The following is a 15471-nucleotide window of genomic DNA, read 5'->3' as shown; positions in this document are numbered from 1 at the left end:
TCATTCTAAAACTGGCAAAGGTGTTCTGTTCTCATTTCCTACACTTCCAGCTTGAGAACCCATCACTGGCCTGGTCTTTAAACCCATGGCGTCTTTGTGAACTTCTCCAGCTGCCTCAGCAGTGAGGTCTTGGCTTAGTTCCCTCTGTTCTGGGTTCATGACGTCAGGGGTCACTTGATCCAAGTCTGCTTCTAGAAGCTCGGTGTGGACTTCCAGGGGCACCTGGTTTACCCATTCAATATGCAGCTCCACCATGTGGACTTCAGTGCCTTCTTCAGTCTGAATTCAACCCACTTCTAGGTAACTCACTTGGATCTGCTCTGGAAGCTCATTCTTGTGTGTACCATGTACTTGGCTGTCCTGGAGCAGATCTGGGATGGACCTGTTCCACAGTCGCTTGTGCTGAGTCTACCCAAACCTGAAGCAGTGGTAACACATGAACCTTACCTATTTGTTCTATAATACAGGATTAGTTTGCACACAGGTTTCTACTGAAAGAACTTCTTCAGTTACCAGATGCTCAGAAATATTATGAGATTCACTGATATGCCTCCTTAATTAATTTTCTTGCAGAAACACATAAAGTCACATAAATACAAGTCACATAAAGTACAATGGTTGGGTTTATGTCCAGTGTGTATTACCAAGTGATCTTTGAATTGGTCCTGCTGTTAAATACACTGTTACAGATTTGGCATTCGTAAAGCTTCTTTCTTCCCTTTTTTGCTCCCGTTCCAGTTTGGCACACAGTCAGGTGACATTTGAGAGTGCTATTTCTAGTAAATCATTCATGACAATTTGCACATTCGAAAAGTTTTTCACCTGTATGTTTTCAAAGATGCTCTTTAAAATATCCAAAGTGGTTACACTGTTTCTCACAGTACTGATATGTCTGAAATGTTTTCCTAGTTCTTTGCTTCTTACTGACCTCACCTTCCTCAAGGTAGTAACAATTGAGGTGCTGTTTCCATGCACTCTCCTGAAGATACCTTTCATTGCATATTTCATACTTGAAACTCTCAGTGGAGTGTGATTTCATGTGTTCTTTAAAATGGTAAAACAATGTAAATGAATGGTTACATTTCTCACAATGTTGGCACATTTCTCCACATGTGCCACCTGAAGTTCCACAATTTCAATCAATACCTTCTACCTTTTTTGCTTGTGGGGTAGGATGCACAGCTGTCTTCTTTCATCTGCCCTTTCCTGTCACCTTGATGGTACTTGCTGGTAACATCTGCCAACAGGGCCAGAGCTGAATTATCGGAAGAAGACACACTCTGAAGTACTGTACTTCACAGTATGCTTGGCAGAAGCCACATGCTCCTCTAGTGTCTCCACACCTTCCTTTTCCACTTTGATGGTGCCTTCCATGATCTCTACCTCAATTTCAATGGTTCCGATTCTATAGGTGGCAATGACTCAGTGTTGATATTTAAAGTTTCTGCAATCCTTTTTTTGGCCTCACTTTTTCCTGTGGTAGTTTCCTCCAGTGGAGCAGAGTTTTCTTTGTTCCTGACTTCAAGAGCTTTGATAGCTTCTAGCATTTGCTGAAACTCTGCTGCTTTCCACACATCACTGGCTGCTTCTTCTCCTTGTATCATTAATTTTGCTGTATATGTGAACTCTCTTAAATGACTAAAGGCCATTTTACTAAACCTTTTATCTCTACCAAAGGTTCCTGAGTAAACTCCTGAAAGAATTTGTAGAAGAACTTATTGCAAGCAGCCTAAACAGCCTTGTGGGCCTTAAAATGGTGATTGTCGACAATCAGGGTGATGTCAGTAAATTGGTCTTGTTCTTGCTGTTCATTCAATTGGTCCACGATCACTTTGTGATGTTCCAGGAACTCCTGAAGACAATCCATCGTCTCTTCAACTTCCATGACTGGTGGGTTGCTCTAGCTCAGGATACTCCCTTGCTCCTCTACCTCCCTCAAAGCATCTCCTGCCCTGCTCTGTACACCCCTTCCAGGGACAGAATTCACCCAAACCTTTCTCTCCCCCTAAACAGTGCCTTGCCCTCCATGTCTACATGAGTACTGGTGCTCCTTCTGCTCAGGTCCAGTGGGTGCACATGTACTCACTCTGAGACCTGCTGGCCACTGATTGTTTGATATTTTAAAATTTAATTATTCAATCCTAATCTACTGGTATGTAATTTTCTATGTGCTCTTGTTACAGGGTGCAGCCAAGAGGGGGGACCCCAAATGGGCATTTAAAATGGGGTCCAGAACTCAAGGTGTCCAGGAGATTTTAAGATGTCTCCACCCCCCTACCCAGGGTGTGGGTTGGGGGAAGGGACAAATGGAGCAAGGCCATTGAGAGCTGTTTTGCATAGCAACAGCCTTGCAGCTACCCTCTGGTGTGGTCATTTAACATATCTATAACCTTTGGCTGGTCGCTTAGATATGTTAAATAGCTGTGATCATCTCTGAGCCAGGGGAATGGAAGTAACTTCCCCACCAACACGTGACTGGGGGCAGATCCCCCAAGCTACAGCGCCTGCGTGGGAGCTCGGAGAAGACTGGCTCCAGGACATGGGGCCACACCTGCCCAGACTCAAGATGGCAGCCCAGTAAAGCTGGAAGGATATGAGTTCTGGCATGTGAAGCTGAGTGTGGGAGGAGTCGGAAATGAGGCTGCAGAGGAAGTTTGGCCGCGGGGATTTAAAACCCAGACTTGGCGGTCATTGAGAGAGAACCACGCGGCTTTGACGGAGTGGAGACTCCTGCATCCCAGAGAGAACCGTGCTCCTTTAGGAGAGAGAAACACGCGGCTTTGGCAGAGTGGGGACTCTCCCTTCCCACAGCCATAGGAGAGAGAACCACGCGGCTTTGGCAGAGTGGGGACTCTCCCCTTCCCGCAGCCCTGAGAAGGAGAACCACGTGGCTTTGGACAGAGTGAGGACTCTCCCTTCCCGCAGCCATAGGAGAGAGAACCACGCGGCTTTGGCAGAGTGGGGACTCTCCCCTTCCTGCAGCCCTGAGAGGGAGAACCATGAGGCCTAGACAGAGTGGAGACCCCCACAGCTTTAGAAGGGGAACCACCACCTGGTTTTAGCAGAGATCCTGGCGACTCAGCCGAGGGTGCCGAGAACCCAGGGAGGTCTCCCAGTTGAGAAGGAGGGCTAACTAAGAACCAGAGGACTGTCTGAGCCATGGACTTCATTTTCCTTCCCTGAGATACGGTACTCTGGACTGGGCAAAGGGGGAAGGAAGGAAGGACTGTGTCTGTTTGTGGGTGTTTTGGGGGACATTGGGATTTTTGATAAAGACATTAGGTCACTACTTTAAGATTGTATAGCATTAAATAAACATTTCCTTTCCTTTTCACGAATCTCTGGCACTGAGAGACATCTTTCCTCGGGCGGCGTCCATGACGGACCTGGGGGCCTTTTAAATAATAGTATATCGTCCCAGACCCCCCTTGTTGTGTTCTGTAACACTCTATTGTGAGGGTCTGAATAGACACCCCCATGCAAATCCAAATAGTTACCCAATCATAACAAAACTGTTGGAAAATCTCTTTATTCTACACAGAATTGTTTTCCCTTGTATAACATAAATATTAAGATCTGGTTTTGGGTCATCTCTTCTATTATGCTGACCTGCTTATCTTGTCACTTTGCCTTCAGTGGCATGTTGATTTACTTATTCTTGCTTTATAGTAGACTTTACCATTTGGAAGGATTAGTCTCTTCCCAATACTCTTCTTTACAAATTATTTACAATATTCTTACATATTCTTTCTATTACTGTATTTTTAAATATTTAAATGAATTTTACAATAATTTCATCAATTAAAAATGTCCTTGGTTAATTCAGATGATAATTGTTCCTAAATTTTAATCTAGAAAATTTATATTTGATCATTTCATTTAACATCTTTAAAAGAGATGTCTATATTTCCAGGATATTTGTAGGACATTGTTTTATTTATATCCCAAATTAAACAATTTTGTGTGGATTCTATGAGTTTGTATGTATATACAAATGCACAACAGGCATGTGTGTATGCAGGCATGTGTAGTATCTGTTTGAATCCTATCAATCTGTGTACTCTTAATTGGGGGTTTTTATTAATCCCTATGCTAGGGCAGTTTTCTTCTACTTTAGCATGGATTATTGTCTTTGTTTAATCATTATTTTTTCCTTATCTAAGTTAATATTATTATGCTTTTTTGCTCAGTCCCCTTCTCTTGATTGAGTCTGTTTTAAGTGGTTTCTTCCTGAGAAACACCTGCAATTATGTTATTAGAGCATCTTTCTATACCCATAATCATCTTTGTTGTTTTCCTCTGAATTCTGAGCGAGGTAATCAAATTTAGCCTTCATGTTTCTGATTCAATTTTCTACAGTACATATTCTGTGCTTTATTATTTCTACTGTAGGTTTTGACTATGCCTTTTCAATTTAGGTATTCTTTTTAACTTTACGTGCTTATTTCATCCAACTCACTTTTCATTTATGCCATGTATACATCAATGAATTTTCTCCTATAATTTCCTAATTTTGTCATACAGACACTCAGTTTTATGCATGTTATGGGGACAATATCAACTGTTTTTGAAAATGCTCTTCTTCGTCTACAGACATGTGTTGCTTTCTAATACATTGCTACCTCAAGTGAAGATGGTACAACCCCTGATGCATGGGTCACCAGCCAGTAGTGATCACGGAACGCTGCGGATGGCTCGACAATACGCGAGAAAAAAACATGCACAGAGACAGACTAGTTTCTGTGGAGAAATAGGGACGGAATGGCCACCCCCTCTAGTGGGGAGCACGCTGATTTACTGTCAAAACCTGCTTTTATTGGGCTCGTTTTGCATAATAATTCAGGTAAAGTACAGTACTCATTAAGGGCAAGTAAGGAACAATAGATAACAAGGAACTCTGCCGGTCTATTTTGAGTCAGGGTCAAAGAGCTGTAAGACTTTGAGGAACAAACTAACTTCTTCCTAGGACCCTTCTCATTCAACAGAGCATTCTTAACAAAGAAGGTTTCACAGTAATTTACATATTCTTTCTTAGGCCTGATCACCTGGGGAATCCGCCCTTTTCAGCACAGAGCTGCACCACCCTGTCATTGTTTCAGGCTTAGGTGGAGCTTGGGAACCAAGGCAACCAAGAGATAAGGAGATTTTCTCCCAGACAATGAGAACTCAGGCTATGTCAAAGCCGAGGAGCGAAGGTCCATCACCCCCTTTTGCTGTAGCCCCCCAAGTCCTCCTTTTGGGGGGGCTCCCAAAGTGATCGTGCCTGTCTTAGGTCATTCCCCCCTTGGGGAATCTTACCCGTCTTTGGCTAACCGACCAAGCTTTGGGGTTCAGTTATGAATGAAGCAGCGCTCCTGCCAGGGAGATAAGCTTTTGTCTCCTTGCTGGCTTACGGTACCAAGGGCGTTCCCTTAGCCTTAGCCTAGGTGGGGGTTTCAGCTTCTGATACCAGTCAGGGCGGTTCCCAACAAACCCTTATAAAGAGGAATTTGGTAATATCTAACAAAATCACTTATGCATTCACCCTTTGACCCAGCAGTCCTTAATCTAGGAATTTACCCTAATGATACTCTTCTACAAACAGGAAACACACACACACACAAGGTTATTTATTATAGAATTATTTTAATAGCAAAATATTTAGAACAATCTACATGTCCATCCATATGAAACTAGCTGCATAAACTTTGATATGTGTACACAATGAAACATTATGAAGCCATTAAAAAACAATTAAGGTGATCTCTATAAACTGTATGAGTGATTTTCAGAATATAGGTGATAAAATCAAGGTATGAATATATATAATATATATGTATATCTATTTGTGTTTGTACCTTCATGTAAGAAAAATATCTGATTGTATCTGCAAAAAGAAACATAGAAAGGATAACTATTCAGACATTGGTTGCATTTTTATACACCAATAATGAACTGTCAGAAAGGGAAACTAAAATAAGCCAATTTAAAATTTCATCAAAAATATAAAATAACTAGGAATAAATTCAACCAAACAGGCAAAAGAACTGTACTCAGAAAATTATAAGACATTGATACTAATAAATGGAAAGATATACTGTGCTCAAGGACAGGAAGAATTATCATTAAAATGTCCATACTCCCCAAAGCAATCTACAGATTTACTATAATTCCTATAAAAATACCGAAGGCATATTTCACAGAACTAGAAATCCAAAGGTTTATAAGGAACCAACAACAACCCCAAATAGCCACAGCAATATTGAAAAAAAAAAGAGCAAAGTTGGAGGTACCATGTTACCAGATATCAAACTATACTACAAGGCAATAATAGTCAAAACAGCATGGTACTGGCATAAAACAAACATATAGATCAATGGAATAGAATAGAGAGCCCAGATATAAGCCCATATCTATACGGTCCATTAGTATATGAAAAAGGAAACAAGAACCTCCAGTGGGATAAAGATAGTCTCTTCAATAAATGATGTTGGAAAAATGGGACAGATACATGCAAAAAATGAAATTAGACTATCTTTTTACACCACACGTAAGAACAAACTCAAAATGTGTTAAAGACATAAAAGTAAGACTAGAAACCGTAAAACTCCTAGAAGAGTATATAGGCAGTAAAATCTTGGACATTTCTCTTAGTAATATTTTTTAATATATCTCCTCAGGCAAGGGAAACCAAAGAAAAATAAATAAGACTATAACAAACTAAAATGTTTCTTACACAGTAAAAGAAACCACTAACAAAATGAAAAGGCAATACACTGGGAGAATACATTTGCTGGTGATACATCTGATAAGGGGTTAATACCCAAATTTTATAAAGAACTCATACAACTAAACACCAAAAAAAACAAACAATCCAATTAAAAAATGGGCAAAGGACCTAAATAAACACTTCTCCAAAGAAGACATGCAGATGGCCAATAAACATATGAAAAGATGTTCAACATCACTAGCCATCAGAGAGATGCAAATTAAAATCAAAGTTTAAGATATCATCTCATACCTCTCAGAATGACTATCATCAATATATCTACAAACAAGTGTTGACAAGGATGTGGAGAAAAGGGAACCTTCACTCACTATTGGTGGGAATGCAGAGTGGTGCAACCACTCTGGAAAATAGTATGGAGTTTCCTCAAAAAAAAAAAAATGGAAATGCCTTTTGACCCAGCAATTCCACTTCTTGGAGTATGCCATAAAAATCCTGAAACACCATTCAGAAAGAATATATGCACCCTTATGTTTATTGCAGTGTTATTTACAATAGCCAAACTCTGGAAGCAACCCAAATGCTCATCAGTAAATGAGCGAATGAAAAAGTGGTGGTACATATATATAGTGGAATATTACCCAGTCGTGAAAAAGAATAACATGTTACCATTTTCAACAGCAAATGAGGGTATTAGAAGTCAGTCAGAGAAATAGAAATACCATGTGATTTCACTTATATGTGGAATCTGAAGAACAAAATAAATAGACAAGATGGAAGCAGACTCATAGACAGAGAACAGTCTTATGGTTGCCAGAGGGGAGGGGTGTTGGAGGACTGGGTAAAAAATGTGAAGGGATTGAGGAGTACAGATTGGTAGTTACAAAATATTCACAGGGGTGTAAGGTCCAGCATGGGGAATGTAGTCAATAATATGGTAATAACTATCTATGGTGCCAGGTAGGTACTGGAGCACTTTGTGAAGTGTATGATTGCGTAACTACTGTGCTGTACACCTGAAACTAATACAAACTAATATTGAATGTAAACTCTAACTAAAATTAAGGAAAAAGAAACATAGGAAGGATAAATAATAAATGTCAAAATGTGTGAGAGTGGGATACAGGCGTTGGGGATGTGAGTGAGGTTTCTCTGAGTATTCATTTTAAAATAGTGCAATTCCCATTAGGGGTCTTCATGGGTTCAAGTAAACCTTCAGACTCACAAAACAACCATGGGCCACATGTGGCATCAGTTTGCTCAGAAAGATACAGCTTGACAGCATTATCCTTTGTAATCTTCAATGGAAGTCCATGCAACAGCAGATCATAGAGCAGTCCAGAGAGCAGTGTTTTAGCTATTCTCTTTAGTCCCCCAAATGGTAGTTCAGATACATGGGGACAAGTTTTACATCAGACAAGTGTGGAACCTAGCTTGGAGTAGAAGCCTCATGCTCCATAGTAGTCAAAAACTTTTGTAATCATTCCACAGGCATAATATCCAGGAACACTCATATGGGACATACCCAATTATAACAGTTGCCACACCTAGCTAGGGCAGCCCAATATTCTGACATTTGCATCAAGTATTTATATATAGTTTATTTAAAGTTTCTACCAGTGCAGATGCTTTTTACTAATCAGAGGGCACCTTTAATTTTTTAAAAAGATTTTATTTATTTATTTTTAGAGAGGGAAGGGAGGGAGATAGAGAGAGAAACATCAATGTGCAGTTGCTGGGGGCCATGGCCTGCAACCCAGGCATGTGCCCTGACTGGGAATCGAACCTGCAACACTTTGGTTCGCAGCCCGCGCTCAATCCACTGAGCTACACCAGCCAGGGCTTAATTTTTACATAGGCAACATGCCTAATAAAATTGGAACAATTTGAGTATCAAAAAGTATTATAACCATTAGTAAAAAGGCTTTAGTCCATTGTGTTATGCCAAAATAAATATGTTAATAAAATATAGGGAGAAAGAAATGGAAAAGTTCTTCTTTAGAGAAAACTATCAGTAAATATGGAAAAAATATTTTTAAAAATCACCATATTTAACTCTTTTAGTAATTGATTCAAGCAAGGATATCAGTAGATGACAAAAATCTTAAATGAAAGATTATTACTAACCAGTTTATAGATGTGGCCTCCAAGTATTACTTCATAAATTATTTTATTAATTATAAAGGAAAAATATTCCTTTACACTTAAGAGATCTGATAATCATCTTAACCAGATGATCAAACTTAAGATCACTAATCATCAGTATCTAATATAATGTCCTTTGGTGTAATACAATAAGTACACAATCTCATTTATGTAATATTCTTACCAGAATGTCTAACAAGTCTAATCATGAGGAAAAAATCAGAAAAATCCAGATATAAGTCATTTTAACAAAACAAGTGGCATAGATTCTTTAAAAAAGTCAAATTGAAAACAGGCTGACAGTGACCAGAGGGGAGAGGGGAGGGGATAAAGGGGGAAAAGGGTGAAGGGTTTACAGGAACAATTATAAAGGACACATGGATAACAACAACGGGGGGTGGAAATGGGGGAGGGAGGCGGGAGGGTTGGGGTGGTGGGGAGGGGTGAAGAGAAAAGGCAGAAAACTGTACTTGAAAAACAATTAAAAAAACAATTATATACAACAACAAAAAGTCAATATTGTATAAAAACCTGAAAGGCAAAATTAAGAGAATAAAGAGGTATGCTGAGTAAACACTGTGTGAGAAACCTAATTGAATTCTGGATTAGAAAATTTAAAAGTCTATAGACTTTATGAAAATTGAGAAAATTTAAACATGGACTATATATTTGATGATATTGATTAGTTTTAATCATATTAGATGCAATAGTTACTGTGGTTTTGTGTAAGAATGTTCTTATTTCTAGGATAGGCAGACTGAAGTTATTTGAGGTGATTGTTTCAACTTATTTTCAAGTAATTCATTAACAAACAAGAAAAATGATGGAAATGTAGTAATATACACAATGATTGGTGTATCAAGGTGAAAGGAGGACTAGTGTTGATAAAAATATTCTTTTAAATGTTCTGTAGGTTTGGAAACTTTTCAATATTAAGTCTTGAGGAGAAAACTGTTCAGAGAAAAAATTATCTTGAGGTCAGAACTCTTTACTAAGCTATTAATCAGTTCTAAAGGTGAAAGAAATTCATCGTACAAGCAAAAAATAAAAAATAAAATTCACCTCTCTTTCTGAAAGGAAATTTTTTAAAGATTTACTCTAGAAAAATATGGCTGAAAACTAAGAATGAGTGCTAGCCAATGACAAGAAACTAATTAGAATTCCAGTAAAATATCAGTTGACCACCATTTGGAAGTCTAGAAAACAAATAGATCAAAATTAGAATTCAATGAGCTCTACGAGTATAGTAGAAAGATATAGAATGAGTAAATTGGAAGGCATTAGGAGTATGGTAAAGAAAGCCTATTATTATCCTGTCAATTAAAGATAGACACACAAAAAATGTGACATTACAGAGCAATGTGTTAAATCAATTTGTTCTTGTTAGTAGGCAAATTCTCCTTTGGGATCATGACCTTGGAACCATAGAGAAGAAAACACTGTATAATTATGCCACACTACTCAGCTCTACAATTAACAGTATTCTCATAGCTGTTATTATATGTTTTATTGATTTTCTTTTTTAATTTTTTTTACTGTTGTTAAATTACAGTTGTCCCCATTTTTCCCCTCATTACTCTCCCCTGCCCTACCCACTCCCCCACCCACATTCAATCCTCCCCTACCCCATTGTCTTTGTCCATGGGTCCTTTATACAAGTTCGTTGACTTGACCCTTCCCCTTCTTTCCCCTGTTACCTCCTCCCCCCTCCCCTCTGGTCACTGTCAGTTTGTTCTTTATTTCCATGTATGTGTTTCTATTTTGCTTGTTGTTAGTTTTGTTGATGAGGTTCCATTTATAGGTGAGATCATACAGTATTTGTCTTTCACTGCCTGGCTTGTTTCACTTAGCAAAATACTCTCCAGTTCCATCGGTGATTTTTCTACTTTTAGAATACTTAGTTATAATTACAGAAAATAACATAAATGTTATCAATCTTGACAATATAAAGATAAAAAAACATCTGACAAGTTATAGGGATGAAGCAGTAGAAGAAAATGCAGAAGTGTCACAATATTTAATCAAGTGTCCAAAGATACTATAAAAAATTAGTAGAAACTGAAATAAGGTTTAAGTATACAACTCAAAGATAAAAGGGAGGAAGTAAATTAATAAATCAACAAGCAAATATAGTAGTGATGGTAGTGAAGAGGGAATGTGGAAATGATGTAACTGAATTAAATTCTCACCCAAAATATAGGAAAGTGAACATATAGTGTCAAAAGCAAACAAATGAAGAAATAGTACTGAGGTGGGATTGTGGGAATAAAGCACTTTCACATGTCAATGACAGAAGTGTAAATTGCAGTAGTCTACTTGAAGGTAACATGTATTAAAAACCTTAAAAATATGGACACTGTCACATAGTAATTCTGCTTGAGGAAATTACCCTAAGGAAATAATTGTAAGATATTCATTTATAAGCACGTTCATTGTTATACAAGTGATATATTGAGAAGAATCCAAATATAGGAGAAATTAGTTAAATACGTTTGGTTTATCTATAAAGTGAATGAGTATAACCATTAAAAATGATGATGTGTATTTCATTCAGGAGTAATCATGGCTATCTTCAATCATTTATTTATTTAATAACTACTTATCAGATATGTTATATGCTACTCTCTGTTCTAGATGGTATGGATATATCAGGTGTAGAATAGATAAAGTCTCTACCCTCATTGAACTTAGATTTTTATAGGGTTGTGGGAATCAGGGGAAAAATAAATAAGTAGCTATATAGGATTTCAGTGGTAAAAAATGCTCTGAATAAAAATCAATCACAGTAAGGAGAAGGAGAGTAATAGGGTAGGGCAGGGTGCCAAACTCATTTTCACTGGTGGCCACATCAGCCTCGCAGTTGCCTTCAAAGGGCTGAATGTAATTTTAGACTGTATAAATGTAACTACTCCTTAACAGTTAAGCAATAGCTTGGCACTGCCGCCAGGTAGAAACAAAGCACTGGACCAGATAAAACAAGGTAGAGGGCTGGATTTGGCCCACGGGCCTTGTGTTTGCCATCTGTGGGGTAGGGTTTAATATTTTGTATAAGGTGATCAGGAAGGCCTTTTTCATATGGTGATATTTGAGTAGAGATGTCACTGAATTGTGGAGCAGAGCCAAGAAGATATCTGGAAAGAGCATTTCATGCCAAAGAAGAGCAAATACAAGTACCTAATGCTAGACATATGCCTGACTTGTTTGAGGAACAGTAAGGAAACCCACAATGTTGCAGTGGAGTGAACAATGAAGGCAGTAGTAGTAGATGAGTGTACTAAGGGGTTTGGCAGATCTTATAGGAACTTGTAGACTATGCTAAGAATTTTGGATTGTTTTCTTTCTCTCAGAGATTGGAAGCCACTCAAGGTTTTGAGCAGAAGAGTAAAAGGATTTAACTTTTATTTTAAAAAGATAATCCTAGCTGCTTTTTGATGTATAAACTATTAGGGTCCTTGTTCTTGAATCTGGGTGATCTGGGGACTGGTTGGAACAATAGAGTTTGGTAGAAGTGATGTTATGTAACTTCTGAGGCTAGGTCACAAACAGTCATGAAGTTTCCACCTGATTCTCTTAGGAAGCTTGCTCTGGTGGAAATTGACCACCATGTAAAAAGTTTGACTGAGGAATCTCCATGATGCAATGGTCATGTGTTTGGCATTCCAGTCAACAGACTAAGGTGAGCTCACAGTTGATAGCCACTATCAACTCTTAGGTCCTTTGAGTGAGACCTCTTGGACAGACAATTCAGTTGAGCCTTCAGATGATTACAGCCCTAGCTGACACCTGGCTACAACAGCATGAGGGACTATAAGCAAGAACTGCCTACCTAAGTCTCTCCGGAAGCCCTGACCCACAAAAATCATGGGCAAAATAATGTGATTGTTTGATACTACTACTATTTTGGAGTAATACATGAATAGTAACCAGAACACCAGGTGAGAGATGACAATGACTTGAACCTGGGTAGTAGAAGTAGAGGTAGCTAGATGTAATCATATTCTGGAAGTATTTGGAAAGTAGAGCCAACAGAATTGAGTGTGGGATGTGAAGGAAAGAGAACTGTCAAAATAAATAGGCCCACTAAAGTGAGGTAAATGAGGCAATTTACTCAGGTGTAAAGCTTAAAGGGCACCAAACACTGAGTAATCAAGATAAAAAAATATTTCAATGCATGACTCGGACACCGAGTGTCCGAGTGTCTGCGGCACACAGTGTCTGTGGCATTATGGATGAGATATGAGATAAATTCACATGGACTACTGAGTCCTGTGGAGGAAAAGGGATGGCACAGCTACTCTCTCAAGGGGAGAGTGCCTCAGAGCAGCCTGGCCACTCCCTCAAGAGGAGAGTGCCCAGCCCTTGCCTTGACAGTTCTTTATTGGGTTTCAATTTGCACAGGAATACAGGTAAAGTTCATTAATCATTGTCAGGCAGTAAGGATCAAACAATAGATATCATACAAAGAACTACAAGGGCCTATTCTGAGTCAGGGTCTGTTAGCTAAAGGGCTACAAAACTTTGGAAAACAAACTCATTTCCTGCTCAGATCTTTATCATTTAATTGAGGGCATTCTTAGCAAAGCAGGTTTCACAGGATTTCACATATTCTTTCTTAGGCCTGATGACCCTAGGGAACATGCCCTTTCTAGCACAGGGCGGCACCACCCTCTGTCATTGTTTCAGGCTTAAGTCAGGCAGGGGAAGTAAGGCAGCCAAGAGATTAGGAGACTTCTCACAGACACAATGAGGACTCAGGCTTTGTCAAAGCTGAGGGGCCAGAGTCTGTCACCCCCTTTTGCTATAGCCCCCCAAGTCCTTCCCTGGGGCCTCCCCATGATTGTGTCTGTCTTAGGTCATCCCCCCCTTGGGGAATCTTACCTGTCATTGGCTAACCAATCAAGCATTGGGGGCCAGGCAGGGTGAAGTAAAAGGAGCAAAAGCAGGGTGCCCCTGCCAGGGAGATAAGCTTTGTCTCCTTAGTGGCTTATGGTCTGAAGGTCACTCATTCAGCCTTACTCATGGGGGTGGGGGGCGAGTTACAGCTCCTGAAACCAGGCAGGGTGGTTTTTAACAAATGCATTGTTTAAAAAATCAATATTAATGCAAAAATTCATGATGAACCAAAAATCAAAATGTTAAATAAAGACAGGACCACTAATTGATTTTTTGCTCATGTCTTCATGCTCCAGCATGGCTAGGCACAGCACTGCTCTTGAGTGTCCCCAATATGCCCATTTATTGGTTTTACTAATCTCAACAGGTAGAAGATGCAAATGGGCCACTATGTTCAGTTTCCCTGTATGCCATCATTGCCTACAAGTCATTGGGGATCATAGGACATTCTTTTTAGATTTCCCCATTGTCTTTCCCTCTTTTTTTTTTCTAGAGCACTTGTATGTGTGTCATAGGAACCACTTGAGAGCTGAATGTTTGAAAATTCATCATCTTTTTGTCATATCAAGTCAGTTACCTGCCTAAAATATTTACCACAAGATTAACAGATGCTAAATCAGTCTCATAACTTGTACCTGCTTACTCTCCTCCAGCCAGTACCCATTTCTCCCAACAGAAGCACAGTCCCTACAGTCACAAGGGCCATTTCTCTGAAATCAAGGGGATGCTTCCACCTCCCTCAGAGCTACTGCATCTAGCCACTATTTGAAGATGGGCCCCATCAGGAAAATAAAAGGCACACACAAATTAGGATAATTTGAGGAAAACTTAATAATCAGAATATTCACCAAGGTGTGGGCACAGTGTAGGGAAACTACAAAAAGTATTGAGGTAACCCTGAGGAAGTAATAGCAGAGCTGTTATCACCCCTAGGCAGGGCTAAAATAAATGAAATTTGAAAGGACAAATTCATATGAAGAGGACCACCTTGAGAGGAGCTGTGAGCACTAGTTGAGGGACACAGCAGCTCTCTGAGAACTCACAGGGAAGGAACCATGGAATAAGTACCCCCAAACTTATTACCTTTAGCCTATTATCTCCCCACTGAACTCCCCATCTGGACAAATGCAACCAGAAGCCAGACTATATGGGGACCTGTTACAGGCCAGTGAGAGAGCAGCTCCTCATGGCAGCAAGCAGTATGCAGAAGAGTGGAAAGTAGATCTAGAGGGGTAACTGGAGAAATCAGTACAAATAGCTTTCATTTAAAGCAAGAATATGTACCAGATACCTTGTTTTCACAATAAAACATCTTTTGCCATTTTCAGGGCTAGTATCTAGAAGTTATGGATCTTTTAATAAATGTATTTAAACTTGAAAGCACCTCCAGTCTCTGTTTGCCATTCATTTTCTATAACAAATTTAGATAGCAAAAACAAAATCTCTAGATGTAACCAAGTGGTATCTGCTAGATCTGCAAGGGACAGTAAATCTATATTAATCTTCACTTCTCAAATTCTCCAGTATTCTGCTGTTTGAAGAGCCTATTGATGTGTTTTATCAGAAATGATGATTTAAGAGTGCAGTGAAAGATTCTCTTATGCCTAACTCCTGGGAGAGTGTATTGGCACAAACTTAAGAGAAAAACAATTTGGTTATGTGTATCAAAACTTTAATAACATTCACACCTACTATTATTTCTATTTCTTCAAGTCTTTCATAAAAAT

The 15471-nt window shown here is 39.1% G+C and overlaps 1 pseudogene; it reads right to left on the bottom strand.

Annotated features, from left to right (window-relative positions):
• Positions 1–1885, bottom strand: LOC123832828 (annotated as a pseudogene).
• Positions 1886–15471: the final 13586 nt, after the last annotated feature.

The sequence above is a fragment of the Phyllostomus hastatus genome, unplaced genomic scaffold, assembly GCF_019186645.2.
Source record: "Phyllostomus hastatus isolate PE091 unplaced genomic scaffold, TTU_PhHast_1.1 phas_scaffold_200, whole genome shotgun sequence".
NCBI lineage: Eukaryota > Metazoa > Chordata > Mammalia > Chiroptera > Phyllostomidae > Phyllostomus > Phyllostomus hastatus.
The sequence above is the reverse complement of the archived record's forward strand: the minus strand, read 5'-3'. Positions and strand labels throughout refer to the sequence as shown.